Below are 27,928 nucleotides of genomic sequence, written 5' to 3'. Positions count from 1 at the left end.
CAACCTGCTCACTGAACATTGTGGATATAATGGAAAAACGTCCAAACAACATAAAACAACATCTAAATTACACCCATTTAAATCCACCTGATAGGGAAAAATGTAAAACACACTTTCCACACTTATCCATGTTTGGCGTATTTTAGCTGCTTGATATTTCTGATTTAATGCAAAACTTTAAGAAAGTCGTCACAGAAGTAAACGAGGTAAGAGTCAAACTTTTACATACTCTTAATATTCAATTATATTATTTTATATATCCATTATATTATATTATATAATATTATACTCTCCTTTCTGAGCTGCCACCTTATAGTGGTACAGGAGTTTGTGGGTCCCAATGATCCTAGGAGCTATGATGTCCGGGGTCTCTCCCCCCACCCCCGGTAGGGTCTACCAAGACAAACAGGTCCTAGGTGAGGGATCAGACAAAGAGCAGCTCGAAGACATACTTGCCAACCCTCCCGATTTTCCCGGGAGACTCACGAAATTCAGCGCCTCTCCCGAAAACCTCCCGGGACAAATTTTCTCTCGATTTTCTCCCGATTTCCAGCCGGAGCTGGAGGCCACGCCCCCTCCAGCTCCATGAGGACGAGGAAGATACAGCAATGGCGACGCCGACGACGAGTAAGATGAAGAAATACGCTTGTAAGTTCCAAAACTAATGGAAACAAGAATTTCAGTTTATCCAGGGGATCGCGGGGGGTGCTGGAGCCTATCTCAGCTGCATTTGGGCGGAAGGCGGCGTACACCCTGGACAAGTCGCCACCTCATCACAGGGCCAACACAGATAGACAGACAACATTCACACTCACATTCACATTCATTCACTAGGGCCAATTTAGTGTTGCCAATCACCCTATAATAACACCTACCGTATTTCCTTGAATTAGCGCCGGGGCGGTAATTAATTTAAAACCTCTTCTCACTCCGGCGCTTACCAAAGGCATGCGGTAAATTTAGGCCTGCGCTTATAAATTTAAAACCTCTTCTCACTCCGGCGCTTACCAAAGACATGCGGTAAATTTAGGCCTGCGCTTATAAATTTGAGTGTGATGTAAGGATACCATCATGAAAAGCACATTTAATTAAAAAAAACGTTATTATGGTCTTACCTTTACTTATAAATGAAGTCCATGCGCCGCTCATTATGAACAAAAGCATCGATAACTTGTTTATAGAAGTCTTCCTTATCGTTCTTCAATTTTAAAAGTCTCTCTGTCTCGATGGAGATCTTCCTTTAATTATTACCTCCTGCTTCGATTGAAAGTCCAGTTTAGAAAACTGTTGTTGTCACTTCTTCTGCAGCCGAGTAGTCGCAAGAATGATTCCTGGGATCACTAGTGCCCTCTACCACCATGAGGCGGGAGTCATTTAATGACTCATATTTGACACACGCAGCTATATTAATAAAACATTTTTACTGTTCTTTTTAGCATTTTCAATAGCTTGGACCTTAAATCCTACTGAATAGCTCTTTATCGTCTTCCCTTTATGCGATTTTAAATTATTGAAATTAGCCTCCTCCATTTTGGAAAATGATGCCTTGAAAGGTGAAGTGTCACTCGTGACGTGACGAGTTTGACCCGGTGGTAAAACGAGGCATATGCTAATTATTCTGCGAAACGAGTTTGACCCGGCGGTAAAACAAGACATGCGCTAATTATTTTGCTAAACAAGTTTGACCCGGCAGTAATTCTAAGCATGCGCTAATTATTTTGCGAAACTAGTTTGACCCGGCGGTAAAACGAGGCATGCGGATAATATATACCCGGCGGCAATTCAAGGAAATACGGTATTTGTTTTTAAGTATATGTATAACTTTTTTCACCCTTTTAAAGAAAATATATGCATTATCACAGATTATGCTAATTCTTTGATGACATTTTATTGACCATGCCCCCAGCCTCACCGCCACAAGTATGTTAGCAATCTGTGGGAAACCCTGCTGTGACAGAGTAAGTAATTAGTTTTGGGATCAATTCCAACAATATCTGTAACAAAAGTATAAAACATAAGTTAAAGACTAATAAAACAACCAATTTAATGACGAAGGTGTGTTGCAACGGTGAGGAGCGTCGCACATGTTGCTTTACCATTCTTATTCGTCTTACAAGTGCAAAAAGAAGTTGATATTGGACTCAGACTTGAAATTTAAATTAAGTCAATAACATCAGCAGCTTTTTACCACCTGAAAAACATTGCCAAAATCAGAGGAATAATATCTAAATCAGACTTAGAAAGACTAATCCATGCCTTTGTCTCAGGTTAGCAGGTTAGACCAGTGGTCCCCAACCACCGGGCCGCAGCCCGGTACCGGTCCGTGGATCGATTGGTACCGGGCCGCACAAGAAATAAAATAAATAAATTTAAATATATATATATATATATATATATATATATATATATATATATATATATATATATATATATATATATGTACATTTTATTTTATTTTTTTAAATTAAATCATTCTGTTATTAATATTTCTGGTTCCTACATTATATGTCAATATAGATCAATACAGTCTGCAGGGATACAGTCCGTAAGCACACATGATTGTATTTTTTTATGACAAAAAAAATACAAATAAAAAAAAACACCCCCCTGGTCCGCGGTACACATTTTCGAGCGCAGTTACAAAAAGGTTGGGGACCACTGGGTTAGACCACTGTAATGGCCATCTCACTGGGCTCTCTAAACAAGCTGTAAAGCAGCTGCAGTACATCCGTAATGCTGCTGCTCGAGTCCTGACTAGAACTAGGAAATATGACCATATTAGTCCAGTGCTCAGGTCACCTCACTGGCTTCCTGTTGCTCATAGAATAGACTTCAAAACCCTGGTGTCCAAGTATTGTCTTTTCATAATCTTGTGCCAAAGTACTTTTATGACATGTCAGAATCATAAGAACCATCTCCAGCTCTGAGAACCTCAGGGAGTGGTCTCCTGCTGGTGCCCAGAGTCAGGACCAAACATGGTGAGGCTGCGTTTCAGTTTTATGCTCCTAAAATCTGTTTTAGTCTTCTTGAAGATGTGAGACGTGCCTTAACTTTGGCAATGTTCAAATCCACCCTTAAAATACTTTTATTTAATGGTGCATATGACAACTGAAAGTGTTTTATCTACATTATTTGATTTTAATTTGAATTGTAACAATTGTTATAATTCAAATAAAAACATAAAATAAAATAATCATAAGTATTTTTATCAATATTTTATTCTTCATTTTGTATTGTTGTAATTTTCTGTAATATAACATAAAACATCACGTAATGTCACATGTACAGTACCCGTCAAAAATTTGTAGACACTTTTGCATGTTATTGTAAAATAAATTGTCTCCCAACGTTGGTACTGGTACTGTATAATATACATAATATACACAAAATTATATATTTTTTTCTTCACACTCCTGCTGCACAAACACACAATAAAGAGGTGTGTTTTTTTTTTTTTTTAGAAATGTTACCAAATTTATAACAAATACAAAACTAAGAAATCACATTACCTTGTATTCACAGCCTTTGCTCAATACGGCAATTACAAGGCTCTAAATACTTACAGTATGTACATCCATCCCATCCATTCTCAACCGCCCGTCCCCCTCAGGGTCGCAGGAGGTGCCGGAGCCTATCCCAGCTGCATTCGGGCGGAAGGCGGGGTACACCCCGGACAAGTCGCCACCTCATCGCAGGGCCAACACAGATAGACAGACAACATTCACACTCACATTCACACACTAGGGCCAATTTAGTGTTGCCAATCAACCTATCCCCAGGTGCATGTCTTTGGAGGTGGGAGGAAGCCGGAGTACCCGGAGGGAACCCACGCAGTCACGGGGAGAACATGCAAAACTCCACACAGAAAGATCCCGATCCCAGGATCGAACCCAGGATCCCTATACCACCGTGCTGCCACAGTATTTACATGTAATTTTTTATTTAAAAAATTACAAAAAAAATTTCATAAACCTTTGACATTGTCCTAACGTGGAATTGTGTGTAGAATTTTGAGGACCAAAATTAATGTATTCAATTTTGGAATGGGGCTGTAACATAGCAAAATGTGGAAAAAGTGAGGATCTTTGAATACTTTTCGGAAGCACTGTACATTATAACGTGTTTGTGCGATTTTAGAGGCATATTTTGCGACCGGAACGACCTTTGGCAGTGTGTGTGTGGCCGTCTGTTTCGTGAACGCTCACACACAAACACACCTGACACTATAGCACAGACGGTCTGCTCAACACACTCAAACTCAAGCTAAACTTCCACTTCTTGTCTATAATCACCACACACACACACACACACACACACACACACACACACACACACACACACACACACACACACATACTGGTTATCATTTGGAATGGGGACCAAGTTTTTGATCATCACTTGTGGGGACCACCCTTTCTACAGGTTGGGGAGGCACGAAAAAAAATTACAAACCCCGTTTCCATATGAGTTGGGAAATTGTGTTAGATGTAAATATAAACGGAATACAATGATTTGCAAATCATTTTCAACCCATATTCAATTGAATGCACTACAAAGACAACATATTTGATGTTCAAACTCATAAACTTTTTTTTTTTGCAAATAATAATTAACTTAGAATTTGTAGTTGGGAAAGGGCATGTTCACCACTGTGTTACATTACCTTTTATTTTAACAACACTCAATAATTGATTGGGAACTGAGGAAACTAATTGTTGAAGCTTTGAAAGTGGAATTCTTTCCCATTGTTGTTTTATGTAGAGCTTCAGTCGTTCAACAGTCCGGGGTCTCCACTGTCGTATTTTACGCTTCATAATGCGCCACACATTTTCGATGGGGGACAGGTCTGGACTGCAGGCGGACCAGGAAAGTACCCGCACTCTTTTTTTACGAAGCCACGCTGTTGTAACACGTGCTGAATGTGGCTTGGCATTGTCTTGCTGAAATAAGCAGGGGCGTCCATGAAAAAAAACGGCGCTTAGATGGCAGCATATGTTGTTCCAAAACCTGTATGTACCTTTCAGCATTAATGGTGCCTTCACAGATGTGTAAGTTACCCATGCCTTGGGCACTAATGCACCCCCATACCATCACAGATGCTGGCTTTTCAACTTTGCGTCGATAACAGTCTGGATGGTTCGCTTCCCCTTTGGTCCGGACGACACGATGTCGAATATTTCCAAAAACAATTTAAAATGTGGACTCGTCAGACCACAGAACACTTTTCCACTTTGCATGAGTCCATCTTAGATGATCTCGGGCCCAGAGAAGCCGACGGCGTTTCTGGATGTTGTTGATAAATAGCTTTCGCTTTGCATAGTAGAGCTTTAACTTGCACTTACAGATGTAGCGACAAACTGTATTTAGTGACAGTGGTTTTCTGAAGTGTTCCTAAGCCCATGTGGTGATATCCTTTAGAGATTGATGTCGGTTTTTGATACAGTGCCGTCTGAGGGATCGAAGGTCACGGTCACTCAATGTTGGTTTCTGGCCGTGCCGCTTACGTGCAGTGATTTCTCCAGATTCTCTGAACCTTTTGATGATATTATGGACCGTAGATGTTGAAGTCCCTAAATTTCTTGCAATTGCACTTTGAGAAACGTTGTTCTTAAACTGTTTGACTATTTGCTCACGCAGTTGTGGACATCTCGCCCTACCTGCCCCACCCGTTTCTTGTGAAAGACTGAGCATTTATTGGGAAGCTGTTTTTATACCCAATCATGGCACCCACCTGTTCCCAATTAGCCTGCACACCTGTGGGATGTTCCAAATAAGTGTTTGATGAGCATTCCTCAACTTTATCAGTATTTATTGCCACCTTTCCCAACTTCTTTGTCTCCTGTTGCTGGCATCAAATTCTAAAGTTAATGATTATTTGCAACAAAAAAAAATGTTTATCAGTTCGAACATCAAATATGTTGTCTTTGTAGCATATTCAATTGAATATGGGTTGAAAATGATTTGCAAATCATTGTATTCCGTTAATATTTACATCTAACACAATTTCCCAACTCATATGGAAACGGGGTTTGTAGGTAAAATGGCCACTGCCCAGTTAGCTCATACACGTCTTTAAATCTCTGGATTGATGAAGTAATGTGCTGATCATTCTTACTGGGGACCCTGGGGAAAAAGAGTTAATATGGTTCATGGGAACCAAATTTCAATAATTTTGCATAATTCACACACATTTGTACGTGACTACTGAGGACCATTTAAAAAAAAAAAAAAGTTCAAATTAAATATGACATGATCCTCAGAATACAGCACTACAGCTGTCCTATTATAGGAAGTTTCACCACTTAAAATTTTAAAGCAAATCCTGCATCTTCTGTGACATTACTGAAAACTGCTATTTAGCAGTAATGAAGTTGTCTGCAACTCCAACTACCATATATAGAAGAATGGAAAATTCTGAATGTGAATCATACTTTAAGGTAATAATGTTTTATAATCATGCTGTATGAAAATGTCATCCTAAGGAACACTAAACCAGATTTTGTTTTTGGAAAAATATATTAGTTTTAACTAAGGATGGATACCATACAGAATCACAGTACTATTCATGCCAGGATAACAAATCCGGAGACCTCTCAAAGCCAGACAACTACCGAGGCATCAGCCTGACCTGTATCACTGCGAAAGTCTACAACCGTGTGATTCTAAACAGGGTCCGGCATGCAATCGACCCTCACCTGAGAGTAAATCAGAACAGCTTTCGAGAAGGACGAACAACTACAGCCCAGATCTTGGCACTTAGGAGATTGATTGAGGAGGTGAGGAAGGACAACCTGACTGCAGTCCTATGCTTCATAGACTTCAAAAAGGCATTTGACTCGATACACCGAGGCACGATGGTGAAGATCCTGAAGGCATACAGTATTCCTCCGAACCTACTCCGAGCAATAGAGTCCATGTACGCAGGAACAAGGGCCAGGGTGGTGACCCCAGATGGCAACAGCGAGGAGTTTGACATCCTGGCTGGAGTTATACAAGGGGATACACTAGCCCCCTTCCTCTTCATCATAGTCCTTGATCATGCGCTCAGGAAGGCAATAAATGGGCGAGAGCAGGAACTTGGCTTCACGCTGACACCAAGGAAGTCGAGTCGACAACCGGCAGTGGACCTGACAGACCTTGACTATGCGGATGACATCAGTCTGCTCTACAACAACGTGGAACAAGCACAAGAACTACTACACAGGAGTGAGCCAAGGTTGGCCTGAGGCTAAATGCCAAGAAAACTGAGGTCATGACCTACAACGTTCCACCAGAACATCAACCTCTGATAACAGCAGGAGGCACTGTGCTGAAAGAAGTTGAGGACTTCAAATACCTGGGCGCATGGGTCAACTCAACTGAGCAAGATCTAAAAGTGAGGAAGGCACTTGAATGGTGGGCCCTGAACGGCATGACCAGTGTATGGAACTCCAACCTCCCCCGCCAAATCAAACTCAGCTTCTTCTATGTGACAGTTGAGTCCGTTCTCCTCTATGGCAGCGAATGCTGGACCCTGAAGCCAATCCTGGAGAAGTCACACCAGGATGCTGCGTGCAGTGCTTAACATCAACAAGAGTGCGCACGTAACCAACAGAATCCTCTACAAGGGAATACCAAAGGTGAGTGAGAAGATTGCTGTAAGGAGAATGAGACTAGCAGGACACTGCCAAAGGCATCAGGAGCTGCCAGCCAGCAAATTGGTGCTGTGGGAACCAACACATGGGCATCGGTCAAGAGGACGTCCCACACTAACATACGTGGACATACTCAAGAAGGATGCAGGAGCTCAGAGTACCAAGGAACCAGTGACGTGCGGTGAGGTTCATGGCTGGTGAGGCACTGACTTCATCACAGTCAGATTTACAAACATATGAACCCTAAAGAGTATCTTATTCACCATTTGATTGGCAGCAGTTAACGGGTTATGTTTAAAAGCTCATACCAGCATTCTTCCCTGCTTGGCACTCAGCATCAAGGGTTGGAATTGGGGGTTATTAAATCACCAAAAATTATTCCCGGGCGCGGCGCCGCTGCTGCCCACTGCTCCCCTCACCTCCCAGGAGGTGATCAAGGGGATGGGTCAAATGCAGAGGACAAATTTCATTACACCTAGTGTGTGTGTGACAATCATTGGTACTTTAACTTAACTTTAAACATACAAACTGTTGCACACAAAAAAGCACATTTAATTAAAAAAAACTTTATTATGGTCTTACCTTTACTTATAAAATAAGTCCACTGTTGTGCTGGATTAATGCACCCCCTGACGAGAGTGTTATATCAACTAAAGCCCTCACTTAAACTTTCCACGTGCAAGATTGAATCTATTTAAAAAAGTGTAACCGAGGGTTTATAAATGCCGCCTATACTGTATGAAACTACAAAATAACAAACACGGAGGCTCCAGTGTACACGAGGACCACTTTATTTACCTTCTTTCAAAAACTTCCGCTCCACTCAAAAGTGTCATCACTTCCGCTCTTAGCGCCTTCAAAATAAGAGCTCAAGGCATATACTGTATAACAGCGCATAACAGGAACTTAACATCACAAAGAGGAAAGCCCATAAAAATAGGTTACAAAAGTTATTTAATAAGAAGCCAAAAAGTGCAAAAACAATAATGTTCGTGTTGGAGGAGTTGTGAATTAGGTACACCTGCAGTCTGCAGGTGTACCTAATGTTGTGGCCTTGCAGTCATTCACAACTCCTCCAACACGAACATTATTTTTTTGCACTTTTTGGCTTCTTATGAAATAACTTTTTTAAATAGATTCAATCTTGCACGTGGAAAGTTTAAGTGTGGGCTTTAGTTGATATAACACTCCCGTCAGGGGTTGCCATTGCATTCTACGGCGGGGGTGCAGGAGGCGAGCCTCAGCCAGTGCGTCTTTGGCAGCCGTTTTATGATCGCTCAGCACAAGAAATACTTTACACACATACAGTTGTTGACAAAATACACTGTACATTATATACCTCAGCTAACTAATCTATGGAAATGTATAATATAATTCATATAGCAATACGGTCTCACTGCACAGCAGGCCAGCAGTTAGGCGAGTCCGCAATCCATGGTGAGGCACAATTGAGTGACGTGCCTCAACTGGCTGCTGTTCACCGCACCGTCTCTTCTCAGTATTTGAACGGCAAATGTGAAAATTCAGCGATTTTAAATAAAAATAATCTAAAACGGGTGAAGTTAAATGGAAAATAACTTTATAGTATAATCACTGGATACATATAACAATTTAATTAAAAAAAATATTTTTACATTTTTTTTCTTTCCATGATGGCAGGTGATGACTGGAAGCAACGATGGAAGGCTCGTCTGAGGACGACCTAGAGAGATAACAAATGTTTCACTTTTCAAGAAAATTCATTTTATTTTACCAATATTTGAAACACGTAAACAAAGTAACCCAAATTTCCCTGTTGTGGGATCAATAAAGGATTATCTTATCTTACCTTAAACCAGTGGTTCTTAACCTTGTTGGAGGTACCAAACCCCACCAGTTCCATATGCGCATTCACCGAACCCTTCTTTAGTGAAAAATAAAATGGTTTGTTTTTTTTCAAATTCAAGACAAAGTTATATGTTTTTGGTAACACTTTAGTATGGGGAACATATTCTAAGTAACAAAGACTTAATTTAGAGTTATTTGGACACTAGGGGAACATATTCTAAGTAACAGACTTAATTTAGAGTTATTTGGTTAGGGTTAGGGTTTGAGGGTTAGGGTTATAATAAGGCCATGCCGAATAAGGCATTAATAAGTACTTAATAATGACTAGTTAAGAGCCAATATGTTACTAATTTGCATGTTGATAAGCAACTAATTAATGGTGAATATGTTCCCCATACCAAAGTGTTACCATGTTTTATTACTGGTGCATGAACATCACCTTGTTCAAAGAACAAAACCAACACAGAGCATAAACTCACAACAAATTACACACCTGCAAATCAGTCTGACTTCTGCTGTTGCCGTATCCGTAATACGCCCGATAGGGAGAAGTTTTTATTTACACGATGAGTCGGGTGTGTCTTGACCTCCGCCGAACCCCTGAGCCCGACTCACCGAACCCCTAGGGTTCCATCGAACCCAGATTAAGAACCACTGCCTTAAACCACAGAAATAAAATACAAACTCATTTAAACTTTTATTTTTTAACAACATTGAACATAAAGAACATAAAAAAAACGGTTCTACTTAACCAGTCTTGCTGATTATCTCTTAATCTACTGTTGTACTATTTTAAAAATCACTTAGGCATCTTCAGGATGGATCTGACTATCATTTAAAAAGGTTTCCCTTTAGGGGACTTGTTTTTTTTGTCCCCATACCGTCAGAGGTCCCCTAAAGGTGACTGTGTAAACCATGGGTGTCAAACTCTGTCCCGCGGGCCAAATTTGGCCCGCCGTGTAATTTCACTTGGCCCTTGAGGCGATATCAAATTAACACTAAAGCTGGCCCGCCGATTATATATTGCGGCGGTGCCGTGGTAACACCGCATTCACCGCTAATTCTAATACTTGCCAACCCTCCCGGGAGTCTTCCAAACTTCAGCATCCCTCCCGAAAATCATCAGGTCTGCTTTTCAGCCAGTCCAACGAGTGCTGGCCCAGTGCAGCACAGACCTTTGCAGCACTAACTCTTCCAGGACGCTACAAGGTGTGTGTGTGTGGGGGGGGGGAGGTTTGGTGGTAGCGAGGGTGTATTTTGTAGCGTCCCGGAAGAGTTAGTGCTGCAAAGGATTCTGGGTATTTGTTCTGTTGTGTTTATGTTGTGTTACTGTGCGGATGTTCTCCCGAAATGTGTTTGTCATTCTTGTTTGGTGTGGATTCACAGTGTGGCGTATATTTCTAACAGTGTTAAAGTTTTTTATACTGGCACCCTCAGTGTAACCTGTATCGCTGTTGATGAAGAACGCGTTGCATTCACTCGTGTGTGTGTGTACAGAAGCCGCACATATCTTGTGACTGGGTCTGAACGATGTTAGAATGGATGAAAAGCGGACGTGACGCTAGCTCGTAGAGTACATTAAAGGCAGTGCATTTAAGGCACGCCCCCAAGACTGTGGTCCAGGTGGACGAGATATAATGACTGATGAACACCATCGTTCGATAATGAAGGTTGCCTCAGCTAAAAGCCTGAGCCCCGACATTAATGAACTAGCATCCAAGAAAAGATGGCAGGTATCTGGCTTGGGCACATCAGATTAGATCAGTGTGTTGCAAACTGAGCAGTTTAAAGTCCTGAATGGTTGTTTTATTCATTGTTATTTTATTTTTCAAATTTATTAGCCTGTGGAAAAAGTTAATGTTGATATTTACCTCAGAAGGCTGCAAATAGAAAAGAGGCATTACATTTTTATTTAAATTGTATTTGATATGCCATTGACATTTTTTTATTATTATTATTATTATTTGAAACTCGATTTTGCATGTCACTATAAAGTTATATAAGCCTTGCTTGTTCAATATTCAATGCAAAACTTGTTTGGGTCCCTATTAAAAGGTTAATTTGTTCAACCTTGGCCCGCGGCTTTGTTCAGTTTTAAATTTTGGCCCACTCTGTATTTGAGTTTGACACCCCTGGTGTAAACAGAGCGATGTCCCCATTAAGTAAGCATTGCCAGAACACACACACACACACAAATACCACCACGCCTACCTTAACTCCAGCCTCGGCTCCCCCAGCTCAGTGAAGCAGAAGCGGCGCTGCCCCTCCAGCCCGTCCCACCTCGCTTTGAAGCGTCTCCACCAGAGAGAGACAGCGATAGAGGTCAGCCCGGCCCTGGAGACCTGCAGAGAGGTAAGGACAGCTGCGGTCAGACGGACCCCCGTGCGGGGGCCGATGGAGGGGGTGGCGGGGACTACGAGAGCAGACGCACACGCACACCCGAGACGGGACAAGAGCAGCTGCAGCCACGGTGTCCAAGGTGTGCTGTGCAGCAGGACGGCTCCACAGCCAGGATGGTCCAACGTGGAGCTCTTCTGGGTCACCTATGATGCGCTCAGGTGTGAAACGCAGTGCACACAACCAGATGACCACATACTGTATAGCTCAAGCAGTCACGGCAGTGCTGATGAACACAGATAGTAACTTTTGGAAGAACATTCCAGTCCAAATCCGAATGGGAACACACAACCACAACCGTAGTGCTTACAGGGCTGTACACTTAGCTTTTTCACTAGCAGCACCGGTGCTACTAAATGAACATTTTTTGGAGCACAGAAAAACATTTGCAATATGAAATGTCTCAAGTATCACAATTATTAACACACAAACAATGTACACATGTGCGCCCATACATATAAACACAATGCCATCTAGTGTTGTATGGTATACCGGTATTAGTATAATAATACCTGGGTTTTATATAGCGCTTTTCTAAGTACCCAAAGTCGCTTTACATGTAGAACCCATCAATCATTCACACCTGGTGTATAGTCATCATCGGCGGTCACTCGGAACGAGTATGAGGATCCTCCTGGTAGGGGTGTATCCCTTTAAGTAAGGATGCCTGTGCGTGACTTAGTTTAACGTGGGGAGACTGGTACACAGACAGTCACCACACGATCCTTGACAGAATCGGGTCAGGGTCCAGTGGCATGCAGTCCAAGACGACTGGGGACCCTTTTCTGCTGCAGCCTTCTTCCGCCATCGCAGACTTTGTGGTAGTTCTTAAAATCTACCGTCTTCCGCCTGCTCCGCCGTTGAGGTCTTCACCATATCCCTGGCTAGGGGGCAGTCAGGTACTAGGCCTTTGCCAAGGGCCACCTGGGGTAACAGCAGTGTTGGGTTAGTTACTGAAAAGCAGTAACTAGTTACAGTTACTAGTTACTTCATTTCAAAAGTAACTCAGTTACTAACTCAGTTACTTACACCAAAAAGTAATGCGTTACTGTGAAAAGTAACTATTTAGTTACTTCTTTTTTCTTTCTTTTTTAAAGCTCCAATTAATGCCCTTTTAGCCTTCATTTCAGTACTGTTATTGCACTGGAGAATAATACAATCTGTTGATCAACTTGACATGCATTTGCATCACTCAACTCTGCTAAGCCATGTGGTCTACATACAACACACAAAGACAAAGATATGTTACAAAGGCCAATTTGTTTCTGGCCAGAACAAATTGACAAAACTATTTTAAATAGCTGCAACATAACATACATAAGTAACAAACAGCATAATAACAGCATAGATGTAAACCAAGAAAAGCACACACTACATACACAAAGTCTAACCAGGCATTTTCTTCCTCAAGTAATTCTTATACAAAATCATGTCTGAAACCCAGAACACTACACATTTCCCCAGTTTTAGTTTAGAGATAAGGAAAGATAGGCCTGGCCCACTAGGATCCCTCTTTATGTTTGTGAACTTTATAGTCTATACATTTAGAGTGATGTGATAATCAAACAGTCTAGAAGTATAGAATGAAAGAGTATATAAGAGAATTGACAGCAACGTTCCCTCTCAGGAGCGCGCATGTGCAATTGCGCACTGCTCAAGCGTCCTCTGCGCACGGCAAATCTATGCCATGCACAAAATCAAATAAAAAAATAAGCGCATAACAATTTTCGACACGACACGGACACGACAGAGAAAACCGTTTTCGTCATCATTGTTCAAATATTGTAACGTCTGTCGAGACGCTTTGAGGACATGAATTCCATCCATCACTTTACTGAGCAAAACTCTTTACTGTCGGCCATAAACACATCACCAAAACATTAGTAAAAAAAAATGATATCTAGCAAAACTGGTCATTTTCTGCAGTACAAACCAGACCAAAAGCAACTTTGTTATATCAACAGCAGCCGCTCGCTCTCTCACGTGCGCCAACACTTGCACATATGGCACTTAGCCAGTGATGCGTTTATAGCCACACAAAAAGTCGGACAACTCCAACACCACACATAAAGTGTCATTCCAGGTCGTTACACTATGATTTACCAATCAAATGTGTGCTTATTCTAGTGTCATTTAAGGAATCTTAATTTATAAATATTAATCATTAAATGCTGTTAGTATATTAAATAAATACTAATAAAAATATATTTTTTACAAACAGGAAGTTGCAGGAATGTACACATGATCCCCTGCTTACATCTCATTGTGCAACATGTGAATGTTTTAATGGGAACTAAATGCAATGTCTGAAAGGGGTACAAATTATTTCCAAAGCAGGACCTCCACCCAGACAAACAATACAAGTACACAGTTCATGAAACACAATATTTTTTGTTATTGTCATTATAAGTGGGCCTAAACACTTATATTAGAAATGGAAATGACTGCTGTCATTTGATTATAATAATAAGAGAATGTTGTCTGTCTGTCTGTGTTGGCCCTGTGATAAGTTGGGGACTTGTCCAGGGTGTACCCTGCCTTCCGCCCGAATGCAGCTGAGATAGGCTCCAGCGACCCCGAAAGGGACAAGCGGTAGAAAATGGATGGATGGATGGAGATGTAAGTTGTTATTTAGTGAGGTTTGGGACAGGTGTGCTGCTGGTGTAGCCACAGTGTGCACGTGTGATGTTGCTCACATGGACTCCACTCAATGCTCAGGGACTTTTTGCATTTGCTCACACATGAACAATTAGAGGGAACATTGATTGACAGAGTGTGTACCTTCAGCGGTGAATGGTGGTGGTGGTGGAGGTGAAGTGGCATCAGAGTCTCTGTCTCTCTTTACTAGCTTTGTCGAAGCATGTTGCTATGTAGCTTGTTTCAGCAGATTTGAATTGCTGTTTTGGGCAGTAGATGGCATCTTTGATCCAAAGCACAATTTACATTTAACTAAAATGTTATTTTCTTTGTGCTCGACAAAAAAAAAGTAGTGAAAATATCTCCATGTTAGCAAACTCGACTTCTGGCTCCGCCATGATCAGACACGCCCCCCCCCCCTCGCTCCCCACACTCAGACACACCCACACAGAGCGCATATGTCTCTCTCTCTTCTCCGGCTTGTGACACAAGAAGAATCAGAACGACAATCAGCGCTCCGATAAAACACACTTTATACTACATAAAAAGTAACGTAAAATAACGCAGTAACGCATCATGTAGTAACGGTAACTGAGTTACTGAATATAAAAAAATAACGCGTTAGATTACTAGTTACCGCCGAAACTAACGGCGTTACAGTAACGCGTTACTTTGTAACGCGTTAGTCCCAACACTGGGTAACAGTAGTAAAGGGGTTAACCTCCTAATGCCCCAAGACCCCATGGAGGAGCCTCCACTGCCGGATGCACTTTAACGTCATGCCCAGGACACATTAGTATAGTACCGCGATACTAATGAATCATATTCGGTACTATACCGCCTCTAAAAAGTACCGGTCCTCAACCCCCCCTGGTCGTCACGTCGTGTCATTGCTGCTTTATGAGCAGACGAGCATGTTCGGCAGCGCACAATCACGGAGTACTTACAAGCAGACAGTGTGTAGACAGAAAAGGGAGAACGGGCGCATTTTGGCTTAAAAACTAACAATAAAGGTGAAGTTTTAACACTGAAACGCCCTCAGGAAGAGGTGCTTTAAGACATAGCTAGCTAGTTAACGGCTAACGTCCAGCCACAGTCTGCAGTGTCTCCCATGGCAACAAATAAAGTACGTTTCTTACAAGTATCATCCCTGCAGGACGAGGAATAGCTAAACATGCTTCACTACACACCGTAGCTCACCAGCGTCAAAATGTAAACAAACGCCATAGGTGGATCTACACCTACCATCCACTGTAATGATACCAAGTACAGGAGTGTATCTAGTCGATACTACTATGATTACATTGATATTTTTTGGCATCACAACGTCTTCCTTCGTTTAAAAAAATATATATATATATTATGTTTATGAACTTAGGATATATGTCCCTGCACACATGAGGACTTTGAATATGACCAATGTATGATCCTGTAACGACTTGGTATCGGCTTGATACCCAGATTTGTGGTATCATCCAAAACAAATGTAAAGCATCCAAACAACAGAAGAATAAGTGATTATGACATTTTAACAGAAGTGTAGAAAGAACATGTTAAAAGAGAAAGTTAGCAGATATTAACAGTAAATGAACAAGTAGATTAATAATTCATTTTCTACCACTTGTCCTTAATAATGTTGACAAAATAATAGAATGATAAATGACACAATATGTTACTGCATATGCCAGCAGACTAAATTAGGAGCCTTTGTTTCTTTACTTACTAATAAAAGACAAGTTGTCTTATATGTTCCCTATTTTATTTAAGGAGAAATTTTCAATAAGAAACATGTTTAACGTACCCTAAGATTTGTTGTTAAAATAAAGCCAATAATGCAATTTTTTGTGGTCACCTTTATTTAGAAAAGTATCTATAAGTACCGAAATATATTTTGGTACCGGTACCAAAATATTGGTATTGGGACAACACTAATGCCATCATAAGGTCTACTATAAAGCTAAACAAAGAGAACATCACTAAACTGTGCTAGCACTGTTGCTAACAAGAGTGTAGGCCTGGGCCATATGGGCCAAAACTCATATCCCGATATACAAACCCCATTTCCATATGAGTTGGGAAATTGTGTTAGATGTAAATATAAACGGAATACAACGATTTGCAAATAATTTTTTGCTACAAAGACAACATATTTGACGTTCAAACTGATAAACATTTATTTTTTTTGCAAATAATCATTAACTTTAGAATTTGATGCCTGCAACACGTGACAAAGAAGTTGGGAAATGTGGCAATAAATACTGATAAAGTTGAGGAATGCTCATCAAACACTTATTTGGAACATCCCACAGGTGAACAGGCAAATTGGGAACAGGTGGGTGCCATGTTTGGGTATAAAAGTAGATTCAATGAAATGCTCAGTCATTCACAAACAAGGATGGGGCGAGTGTCACCACTTTGTCAACAAATGCGTGAGCAAATTGTTGAACAGTTTAAGAAAAACCTTTCTCAACCAGCTATTGCAAGGAATTTAGGGATTTCACCATCTACGCTCCGTAATATCATCAAAGGGTTCAGAGAATCTGGAGAAATCGCTCCACGTAAGCAGCTAAGCCCGTGACGTTCTATCCCTCAGGCTGTACTGCATCAACAAGCAACATCAGTGTGTAAAGGACATCACCACATGGGCTCAGAAACACTTCAGAAACCCACTGTCAGTAACTACAGTTGGTCGCTACTTCTGTAAGTTAAAACTCTCCTATGCAAGGCGAAAACCGTTTATCAACAACACCCAGAAACGCCGTCGGCTTCGCTGGGCCTGAGCTCATCTAAGATGGACTGATACAAAGTGGAAAAGTGTTCTGTGGTCTGACGAGTCCACATTTCAAATTATTTTTGGAAACTGTGGACGTCGTGTCCTCCGGACCAAAGAGGAAAAGAACCATCCGGATTGTTATAGGCGCAAAGTTGAAAAGCCAGCATGTGTGATGGTATGGGGGTGTATTAGTGCCCAAGACATGGGTAACTTACACATCTGTCAAGGTGCCATTAATGCTGAAAGGTACATACAGGTTTTGGAGCAACATATGTTGCCATCCAAGCAACGTTACCATGGACGCCCCTGCTTATTTCAGCAAGACAATGCCAAGCCACGTGTTGCATCAACGTGGCTTCATACTAAAAGAGTGCGGGTACTAGACTGGCCTGCCTGTAGTCCAGACCTGTCTCCCATTGAAAATGTGTGGCGCATTATGAAGCCTAAAATACCACAACGGAGACCCCCGGACTGTTGAACATCTTAAGTTCAAGCAAGAATGGGAAAGAATTCCACCTGAGAAGCTTAAAAAATGTGTCTCCTCAGTTCCCAAACGTTTACTGTGTGTTGTTAAAAGGAAAGGCCATGTAACACAGTGGTGAATATGCCCTTTCCCAACTACTTTGGCACGTGTTGCAGCCATGAAATTCTAAGTTAATTATTATTTGCAAAAAAAAAAAAAAGTTTATGAGTTTGAACATCAAATATCTTGTCTTTGTATTGCATTCAACTGAATATGGGTTGAAAAGGATTTGCAAATCATTGTATTCCGTTTATATTTACATCTAACACAATTTCCCAACTTATATGGAAACAGGGTTTGTAGTTTGACCCATAAACTAACGTATGAATGGAAATATCCGTTGACGTACCCAAATATCTCCACCATGCCTCGATTTGAAATTTTCGGGACTAATGGGGACCCCAAATACACAAAAACAAATAAGAAAAGTAGGTTTTGCATAATAGGATCCCAACCTAAAAGGTGTTTTGAGATAAGAAAAAAGAAAGAGCCTTTAAAATAATATAGGAAAAGTCAAATATGAATTTGCTATGCTAAATTCTTCAGCAAACAAAAACACAGAAGAACAAAATGTAAAATAAAGTGCCCTGGTTTTAGAGTACATGTATAAACGTCAGCAGAAACGTGTAAATAATTGACCTTTAATAATAAACATTATTATAGGACACACACACAAATATGTTAGCCAGGAACACCAACCTGCCAACTGCTTCATGATGCTGTGTGACAGGCTGTGTTCTGAAAATTACTTTTAAAAATTCATTAATTATAGTTACTTGTTACTTTAGCAAAATGTAATTGAATTACTAACGGAATTACTATTTAATAAATGTAATTAATTACTAAGGAAATTAATTAATGTGTTACTTAAAAAATAAACATCAAATATCTGGCATATTGCAGTTAAGATAAGTTTCAGTGCGTGGGAGTACCTCTTAAAAGGCGGTGCCTGTTGCTTAGTAACGTGTAACGTCAGCAACTCCACGCTCAGTCTGCGCTTGAGCTGTTTTTGTTAGCTTAGCAGGCTAGCAGCGGCAGTTTGTCGGCTCCGACGGCAGCTGTTTTGAATCTTTCACTGGTTTGTGTTACCGCTGCCTAATAAATAGATTGAATGTGCTTCCATGGCTGTATGCTCTTGTCAACAAACGGGGTATTGTTTGGATGGCAAGTGTGTCACTTCAATCACTGATTTGTTGTTTAATATTTCCCTCCGACCTTTGTAGTTTCTAGCGTGGAGTGCAGTTTGTGTCAAGCTATAAGGTGGTGAAAAATACATTGTCTTTTACTGACCAGTACTTCCAACTATGATCTTCTTTCTTTCGTTTTGGAATGCTGAGTCAGCCTGAGTGTGTGGCGCAGGAAGAAGGGACACACACAGATTTCAGCGCGCTTCGAGTGACCAAGGCACTTCCGCGTCAATCACTAGTCCATTTAGTTATGGTTATGAGTTTATTTCAAACATGCTATACAGATGGGCAAACGTCTGGATGGATTTCTTTTAGAAGCAAAATGCGATAAAAGAGTTGAAATTCCTAGTCGCGCATGTGCGACAGGTTTATTTTTTCAAATCACACAATATATTTTTAGTCGCATTTGCGAGTAAATTAGTCGCACCCTAAAGCCCTGGCTTATTTGATGCACTCAGCTTTATTGAATATATTTTTGCTTTATATCGGATTTTTTTGTTGGTTAAATTCAAATATATTAAGTTAACCTTAAATGCTGAGTGAGCACAGTGGGTGCATCTATGCAAGAAATAAAGCTACAATATGATTGTCAGAATAATTGTATCTAAGTTATCAAAAAACTTTGTGTTGCCATGAGTTCCCGGCGAGAAGACAAAAGCTGTCTTTAATCCTACCAAGCAAAAGGCTTGTAAAACTCCACTGTGTAGGATGGGAAGCAACATGAAGGTGTTCTGCTTCTTTCATGTATTGTAATCAACTGAAATATATATTGTCTTGACCAAAGAACTACAAAGCGGAGAGGAAGCAGGGCCCGACTCCCCTCCAGGCACCGCTTTTTTGAACTGTTTTACGACTTTTTCTTTGAACTGTTCTGTAACCAAAGGCGATGGCTGTTTACGACCCCCGTTCCTTAGAAACAGCTGTTGCCATGTAATCAGGGAAAGTCCAAATAAAAGAGGGGGCGTACAATATTTCGCCAGAGACGCTGGAGACTGTACAAGAGTACAGCCCAGACGCGCTCTCTTCAATTGAGCCAAATTTCATTCTGTCTCTGTTTAATTCCTTGCTTCATGTCTCGTTTAATAGATGTCATCAGTGTTTGAACCTGACAATGATGACACTTAATAATGCACGTACTGCCCACACCGTGTAATTATAGTCAATACTGAGCTGTTGGTTTTATAAAGACAATAATGCTCAGTTTAAGGGTACTGCTATTCAACATATATTATTTTATTATTTATCTATGCATAGTGCAATCGTATATGTGTGCAATATTCATTATCACTCATTTTTAGTTTTTCATTGTGTTTTACGTTTGTTGCTATATGTAAAAATGGCGCCGCTGAAGTGGCAGCTGGTTGCAGTATTCTTTAATGTGCCCTTCTTGTTTTTATGTATTTCTTTATCTTTTGGTTTAAACCCCCTATGGAATTGCACCACCAGGGGTGGCACTTTAGTGACTTTTGCGCTATTTTTAATACTTTGGCGGAGGACTTTTATTGAATCTGTACTGCAACCACATAATTTCCAGATTGTAGGATGTATAATGTTTACCCCAGGGGTGTTCAAAGTGGGGCACTGGGGCCAAATTTGGCCTGGCGAGTCATTTCATTTGCCTGCCTTCCAAATGTAATACATATTCATACTGAACTTTTAAACTCACTAGGGGTGCCCTGATCCAATATTGATACAACATATCAGTCCAATATCAGCATATAAAAAACAAGTATCGGATTATATCGGTTTGCATCTAAACTTTCCAATATTAGTTTTACTACAAGCAGTCCTGCAGCGTGTTGACTTGTGCAAAGCTGGACAGCCAGTTAACATCTAAATGTCCTCCAAAAAACCCACCATTTCTTCTATTTTAGTCAAGTCAATTACAAAAGGTAAACATGCTCAGCCAGTCATTCTCAAACTGTGATACGTGAGCCATCTAGTGGTAAGTCAAATAATCCCTCAATTTAAGTAGAGTATTTTATTTTCCTATATTCAAACTCAGTGTTACTGTTCAAACTGTATGTAATATTACACATTAAGTATAATTTTTAAATAAAACCTCTGCCTTGTTGTTAATGACTATTTAGGCCTCCTACGCTACTCTATTTTAATGTTGGTCAGTACTTGGAGAGCCAAGTTGTTTCTGAGGTGGTACCTGGTAAAAAAAAAAGGTTGAGAACTTCTGTGGAGCTTCTAGGAGCTAGCAGCTACACAACAGATAAGCACACACTAGCACACAAGCTAGACATATGTTATAATACAATTTTATAATAAAACAGCACATGTATAAATACACGCACGTACCATATAACTATAGTTGCATATTACTTACACAGAAAGAGGCATAATAGAAAGCATCAAGTAACAAATGTGTCTGCATCATTCAACATACTGTGTCATGAGCTTCACTTAATAAACGATTACCACTCCACTTCAACTTAATTCTAGATAGTTAATAATACATAGGTTAGTGTTTTTCATACCTACAGTACTATTGTTCTCAGTTTGCCTAATTTGTCTTAAACAAACCTTTACTAACATTCAATGTGACGGGACAGCGGGAGAAGAAGACGGCAAAGAGACGATGACATCGTTGGCTGTCAGCGTGTTTATTAACAGCTCAATATGTGAGTGCGGTGTGTGATTAGTCCAAAGAGATGCAGTGCGACTATGAGTGAGTATTATCTAAGCGTTGGTTACCAGAGGATGTTGAGGGTTCGTGTTGAGATCGAGGCGGAAGTCCAGTAAGGGCAAGGCAGGCTTGAGAGTCGGAAGGCAGGCGGATGGTCGAGGACAGGAGCGAGGCGTCGTGGTCAGTGGGCAGGCGTGAGGTCGAAGTCCAGGAAGGCAAGGGGAAATCCACAAGGGGTCCAGGGAAACGAGACACACAGCTTGACGACAAGGAAGGGCGACAGGAAGCTGGAGGACGACACAACACAAGAGACAATGAACACGACTGGAAGGGAGCACAGGGAGAGAGTATGCTCGTGCAAGGAAGCTAGAGACGTGCAGGCTTTCTGTACTAGGTACGAGAAGCCACCTTTTGGCATTGGATCTCAAGACGCGCTGGTTTATGAAGGCTGGTCGCTCATTCACGGCCAGGTGCGTAGATTGCATATATCATGCAGCCGTGCGGAGGCGCGCTCCCAGCGGAGAGGGAACGCCCGTGGGCGTGGCCCGCGGTGCGCTTGTCGCGAAGATGCGGTTTGGGGGAAGGATGGTCTCAGTAGTAGATCTAACGGTGGGTTCCTCGGAGAAGATCCGCGAAAGAGCGTCCGCCTTGTCATTGCGTGAACCGGGTCTGTAGGTGAGAGTGTAGTCAAATCGGGGAAAAAACTGTGTCCAGCGTGCTTGCCTGTCATTAAGACTTTTAGCGGAACGGATGTGGATGAGGTTGCGGTGGTCGGTCAGGACCAGGAACGGATATTTGGGCCCCTCCAGCCAGTGTCTCCATTCGACCAACGCTTCGTGGACGGCCAACAGTTCTCGGTTCTCTGCATCGTAGTTCCTTTCGGCTGGGGATAGGCGTCTAGAAAAGAACGCACATTAACACATTATTTTAATTAAACGTTGAGATAATACTGCCGCAATACCGGAATCAGATGCGTCCACCTCCACAGTGAACGGTTTGTCAGGGTCAGGGCGTACCAAGATTGGAGCGGAACTGAAGCTCCTCTAGAGGCTCTGGAATGCACTGTCCGCCTCCTTGTTCCAAACAAAAACTTTAATGGTAGATGTAAGCGCGTGGAGAGGCGCGGCTACCTTGCTGAAGTTGAGAATGAAGTGCCGGTAGAATCCCGCAAAGCCTAGGAATCTCCTAAATTCGTTATGAGTGGTTGGTTGAGGCCACTCCACCACTGCCTTGACCTTCTTAGGATCAGCTCGGATGATACTCCTCTCGATGTGACCCAGGAAGTTTACCGATGATGAATGGAACTCACATTTCTCTGCCTTGACGAAAAAACTGTTCTCGAGGAGGCGCTGAAGGGTCAGGCGGACGTGCTGCTGATGTTCCTGCATATTGTGAGAGAAGACCAGAATATCATCTAGGTAGACGACCACAAACTTACACAAACGGTAGTCATTGCAGGGTCGGAGGGACCCGTCCTTCTTGCTGACAAAGAAGAAGCCTGCGGCTACAGGGGATTTGGAGGGAGTGATGATACCAGAGGCTAGCGAGTCCGTGATGTAGTCTGACATGGCTTTTTTGTCGGGTATGGAGAGGTTGTAGAGGCGGCCTGAAGGTAGTTCAGTGTCGGGCACAAGGTCGATGGCACAATCGTAGGGTCTGTGTGGGGGTAGAGATAGTCCCTGCGCCTTACTGAATACCACCAGCAATATCATGGTAGACAGTGGGGACTCCAGATAGGTCCGATGGTGATGAACTGAGTTTAGGATTCTCAGAGACAGAGGTTGCTGCCTTGAGGCAGTTAGCATGGCATGCAGTGCTCCAGGTTAGGATCTTCCCTGAGATCCAGGAAATCTGGTGGTCGTGCAGGCGAAGCCAAGAGCGGCTGAGGACTAGCGGAGCGACGGGGTGTTGAGGATCAACAGACTGATCTGATCCGTATGGTTGCCCGAAAGGGTTAGTGTGACCAGAACTGTGCGGTGGGTGATGGGTCCCAGGGAATGTCCATCCAAAGCCTGAGCAGGCAAGGAAATGTCCAGGGGCAGGAGCTCAATACCGGCTTGAAGGGCCAAATCACTGTCCATGAAACTCTCATCCGCTCCAGAGTCCAAATATGCTCCCACCTTCAGACTCTTCGAACTCCAGGATAGTGTTGCGGGGAAGAGAATGCCAGGGTCAATGTGACCCTGGGGTACGGTGGTGTGGCTCACTAGTGCTCCCCTTACTAGTGAGCCTGATCTTTTGGTCGTGTGGGGCAAGTCTGGATCACATGACCCGCACAACCGCAATAGAGGCATAGGCGCTGCCACAACCTCCTTTTGCGTTCCTCGGTGGCAAGTCGTGTCCTGCCCAGCTGCATGGGTTCCACCGCTCTGGTAGGAGCGGGGAAAACCCAGACTGGTCCACCAAGTGGGCGCCCTCGGCCCGATCTCTGGAAACAGTTGGGGGGTAGGAAATGGTCCGAGTCTCCCACGCTGGTCTTCTGGTCCTCTCGCGGGCTGCGAGTCTTTGTTCCACTGCCCGTTCCTTGAGCCTCTGGTCCATGAGCAGGGCCAATTTGATGAGGTTGTGGTAGGTGGCAGGTCGGTCTCGCAATAGTCCGTCCTTGATCTTGTCGGAGAGGCCCCGACAGTAGGTGCTCAGCAAGGCCTTATTATCCCACCCACTCTGGGCGGCCAGGGTGCGGAACTCAAGCGTGTAGTCGGCGACAGAACGAGAGCCTTGCTGGAGGGAGTAAAGATGTGAGGCGGTGTCTCTTCCATCGGCGGGTGATCAAAAACCGCCCGGAACTCAGAGCGAAAAGAAGCAAAGTCTGTGCTGAGACCATGGTTACGATCAGTGTTGGGACTAACGCGTTACTGTAACGCCGTTATTTTTGCCGGTAACGAGTAGTCTTATTGAATATAAAAAATAACGCGTTACTCAGTTACCGTTACTAAATGACGCGTTACTGCGTTATTTTACGTTATTTTTTATATAGTATCGGCTAGAAACTGAAAAGATCTGAGTGTATTTTATTGGAGAGTTGCAGTGTCGTCCTTCTGATTCTTCCTGTGTCACAAGGAAGAGAAGACGCGCGCCGCGCGCTGTTTGTCTGAGTGTGTGTGTGGGTCGGGGGGCGTGTCTGTGTTTACTAACAAGACATCATGGCGGAGCCGAAGCCGAGTTTCTTAACATGGAGATATTCTCACTACATTTCTTTTGTCGAGAGAAGAACATTTTAGTTAAATGTAAGTTGTGTCTTGGATCTAAGATCCCATGTACTGCCCAAAACAGCAATTCAAATCTGCTGAAACAGCTACAAAAGCAACATGCTTTGACAAAGCTAGTAAAGAGAGACACACTTTACCTAAGGATTTCAACAGAGGGACTGCTAGCCAGGACAACATTGATAGAGCCATTGCAGCGTACTGTATGTGCTAGAAGACATGCAGGCTATTTCTACAGTGGAGTAACCCGCTTTCAGGCAGCTAATTAGCATGATAGCGGGCGTAAAACGGCAAATGGCACGAAAACATTTTCCAAGTTCCTGGACACAGTGGACAGTGAGCATATAAAAATGGAAAACAAGCTAAAGAAGACACTCCAAACTCTGCCTCTGCTCATCACTCAGCGCTGAAGGTACACACACTCTGTCAATTCTCTTATATACTCTTTCATTCTAGACTTCTAGAGTGTTTGATTATCACACCACTCTAAATGTATATACTATAAAGTTCACAAACATAAAGAGGGATCCTAGTGGGCCAGGCCAATCTTTCCTTTTCTCTAAACTAAAACTGGCAAAATGTGTAGAGTGTTCTGGGCTTCACTGAAGACATGATTTTATTTCACAATTCCTTGAGAGAAAAAAACGCCTGGTTAGGCGTGTGTATAGCAGTATGTGTGCTGTATAGTGACATGACATATAATCTTGTCATGTGTGCCTTCCTTGGGTGAAGCCAGGTTTACAGCTATGTTGTGACATGTTGTTATTATGTGGTTTGTTACTTATGTATGTTATGTTGCAGCTATTTAAAATAGTTGTGTCCATTTGTTCTGGCCCAAAATAAATTGACCCTTTGAAACATATCTTTGTCTTTGTGTGTTGTATGTAGACCACAAATGCATGTCAAGTTGATCAACAGATTGTATGATTCTCCAGTGCAATAACAGTACTGAAATGAAGGCTAAAAGGGTGTGTATGGGAGCATAAAAAATAAAAAAAAGTAACTAAGTTACTTTTCACAGTAACGCATTACTTTTTGGTGTAAGTAACTGAGTTAGTAATTGAGTTACTTTTGAAATAAAGTAAGTAGTAACTGTAACTAGTTACTGGTTTTCAGTAACTAACCCAAAACTGGTTGCGATCAACGGCTGCTGTGGCCCACTGGAGAGCCCTTCCGATCAATAGGGAGAAAATGAAGGCTAAATAATAAGCATTTATTATTCCTGCTGATATTGGATCGGATCAATATCGGAATCGTGTCAGAAGTTTGGGGACACCCTTAGCGCTTACACAATCATTGATGGCATGTTTGCAAGGCTAACTAGCTGGCTAACTAGTTGCCATCTATCATTGTTTTTGGTACTAAATATAGGAACCTTTTGGCTATTTGTGTTTTACGCTTAAAATTGCTGTGTTTGACCCACGCCCCGTTGGCACGTGTTCGCTTTGGCCCTTTGAGGCAAAACAATTGGGCCCCCCTGGTCTATCCTATCCTATCCTTAGTCCTATCCTATCCAATCCTATTGTTAAATTAATGCCTCTTGAATCTAATAACGCTTTAACTATGATTTCCTTTAATGGCGCAATTTTTAAGCGCGGTTAACATGCAAGCGTCCTGTATGGCCCTTGGTCCATTCCTTAGCATGTGAAAATGTATCTGGGTTCAGTTACTGTTGAGCCACAGGCGTAAAAAAAATAGCGAGTAAAAATGGACAAAAAAAAGGGACATTATGGAAAGCCCAAGCCCAAAAAGATCGCCGTGATATGTCATCACAGCAGCGAATGTCTGCTGGAGCGCTTGCATTCATAGAAGTGGCGCTTCACTCTCGTGTTCAGATGACAGTTTAGTGCGTTGATGACATAAAAAGTAGAACATTACTGTAACTGGTTCAGTAAGATGGGATACAAGCTCAGCAGAAAGGAAAGACAGTAAGCAGGAAGTTTAGATGCACTTTAAAAAAAAAAATCAGAACCAGAATTATTGGCCAAGTAAGTTTAACACACAAGGAATACGACTTGGTACTGTGGTATCTTTGCTCATTGCAGGAAACAAAGAAAAACATAACAGCTACAAGAGAGCACAGTCCCCTGGCGTGTCAAAACACGTCAAGACACCTCTTCACAATAATAGAGTCACATCCGTTCCAACTGCAGTGATGAAAATGAAAAGTGGCTTACATTACGAAGATGTTTTGTAATGTAATTTGTGATATTTTCACCTAAATAAATGCTAGTAGTAGTAAAAAGTTAAGGACTATAAGGGGGAACATTTTCTGGCAGCCTGAAATATTGTTTATATTCTTTTGTATGTTCTAGTTGATAGTCCGCAATTACAAAATGTTTAGCAGGCTGAATATTAAACTTTATTAATAAATACAGGTTAAAACATTATCATGCAGCGATATGTATACCATTAACTTGTGCAACATTTAATGTACCGAATATCAGAATAATTTATTCAGGTAGAAATGTCACAGATTACATTACCGAACATCTTTGACAATCAAAGCATGATTGTAATGATCCACATTTTGTGTTATTAATGCCAAAACTAGTATCGAAACACAGAAGTGTAGCTCACATACTTGCCAACCCTCACGAATTTTCTGGGAGACTCCCGAATTTCAGTGCCTCTCCCGAAAATCTCCCGGGACACCCATTCTCTCGAATTTCTCCCGATTTCCAGCCGGACTTAAGGCACGCCACCTCCAGGCCCGTGCGGACCTGAGTGAGGACAGCCTGTCGTCACGTCCGCTTGGCCAACCAAAAACCACAGAACACTAAACCGTATAGCAGGGGTCGGGAACCTTTTTGGCTGAGAGAGCCATGAAAGCTAAATATTTTAAAATGTATTTCCGTGAGAGCCATATAATATTTTGTTAACACTGAATATAACTAAATGCGTGCATTTTTAAGAAAGACCAACATTTTTAGAATATAATAAGTCTCTTATTCTTTTTAATAGCATTGTTATTCTGAAGCTTACCAATAATAAATAAAATACTTCTAACCATTAATGCGACTTCTTGAACAGGTGCGGTAGAAAACGGATGGATGGATTAAAATATATTTTATATTTTGATCGTTATTTTTAACACTGTGATTATCAG

At 41.8% G+C, this 27,928-nt stretch overlaps 1 long non-coding RNA gene across 1 annotated transcript; it reads right to left on the bottom strand.

Moving 5' to 3' along the window:
• Positions 1–11,511: 11,511 nt before the first annotated feature.
• On the bottom strand, positions 11,512–23,067 carry LOC133609505 (uncharacterized). The gene is made up of 5 exons (XR_009815729.2): positions 22,575–23,067; positions 22,022–22,510; positions 21,682–21,900; positions 11,899–12,782; positions 11,512–11,803 (listed from the first exon to the last, which is right to left on the bottom strand). It is a non-coding gene; the product is annotated as an uncharacterized lncRNA (long non-coding RNA).
• Between the last annotated feature and the right edge of the window lie 4,861 nt (positions 23,068–27,928).

Source organism: Nerophis lumbriciformis, linkage group LG02, assembly GCF_033978685.3.
Source record: "Nerophis lumbriciformis linkage group LG02, RoL_Nlum_v2.1, whole genome shotgun sequence".
NCBI lineage: Eukaryota > Metazoa > Chordata > Actinopteri > Syngnathiformes > Syngnathidae > Nerophis > Nerophis lumbriciformis.
The sequence above is the reverse complement of the archived record's forward strand: the minus strand, read 5'-3'. Positions and strand labels throughout refer to the sequence as shown.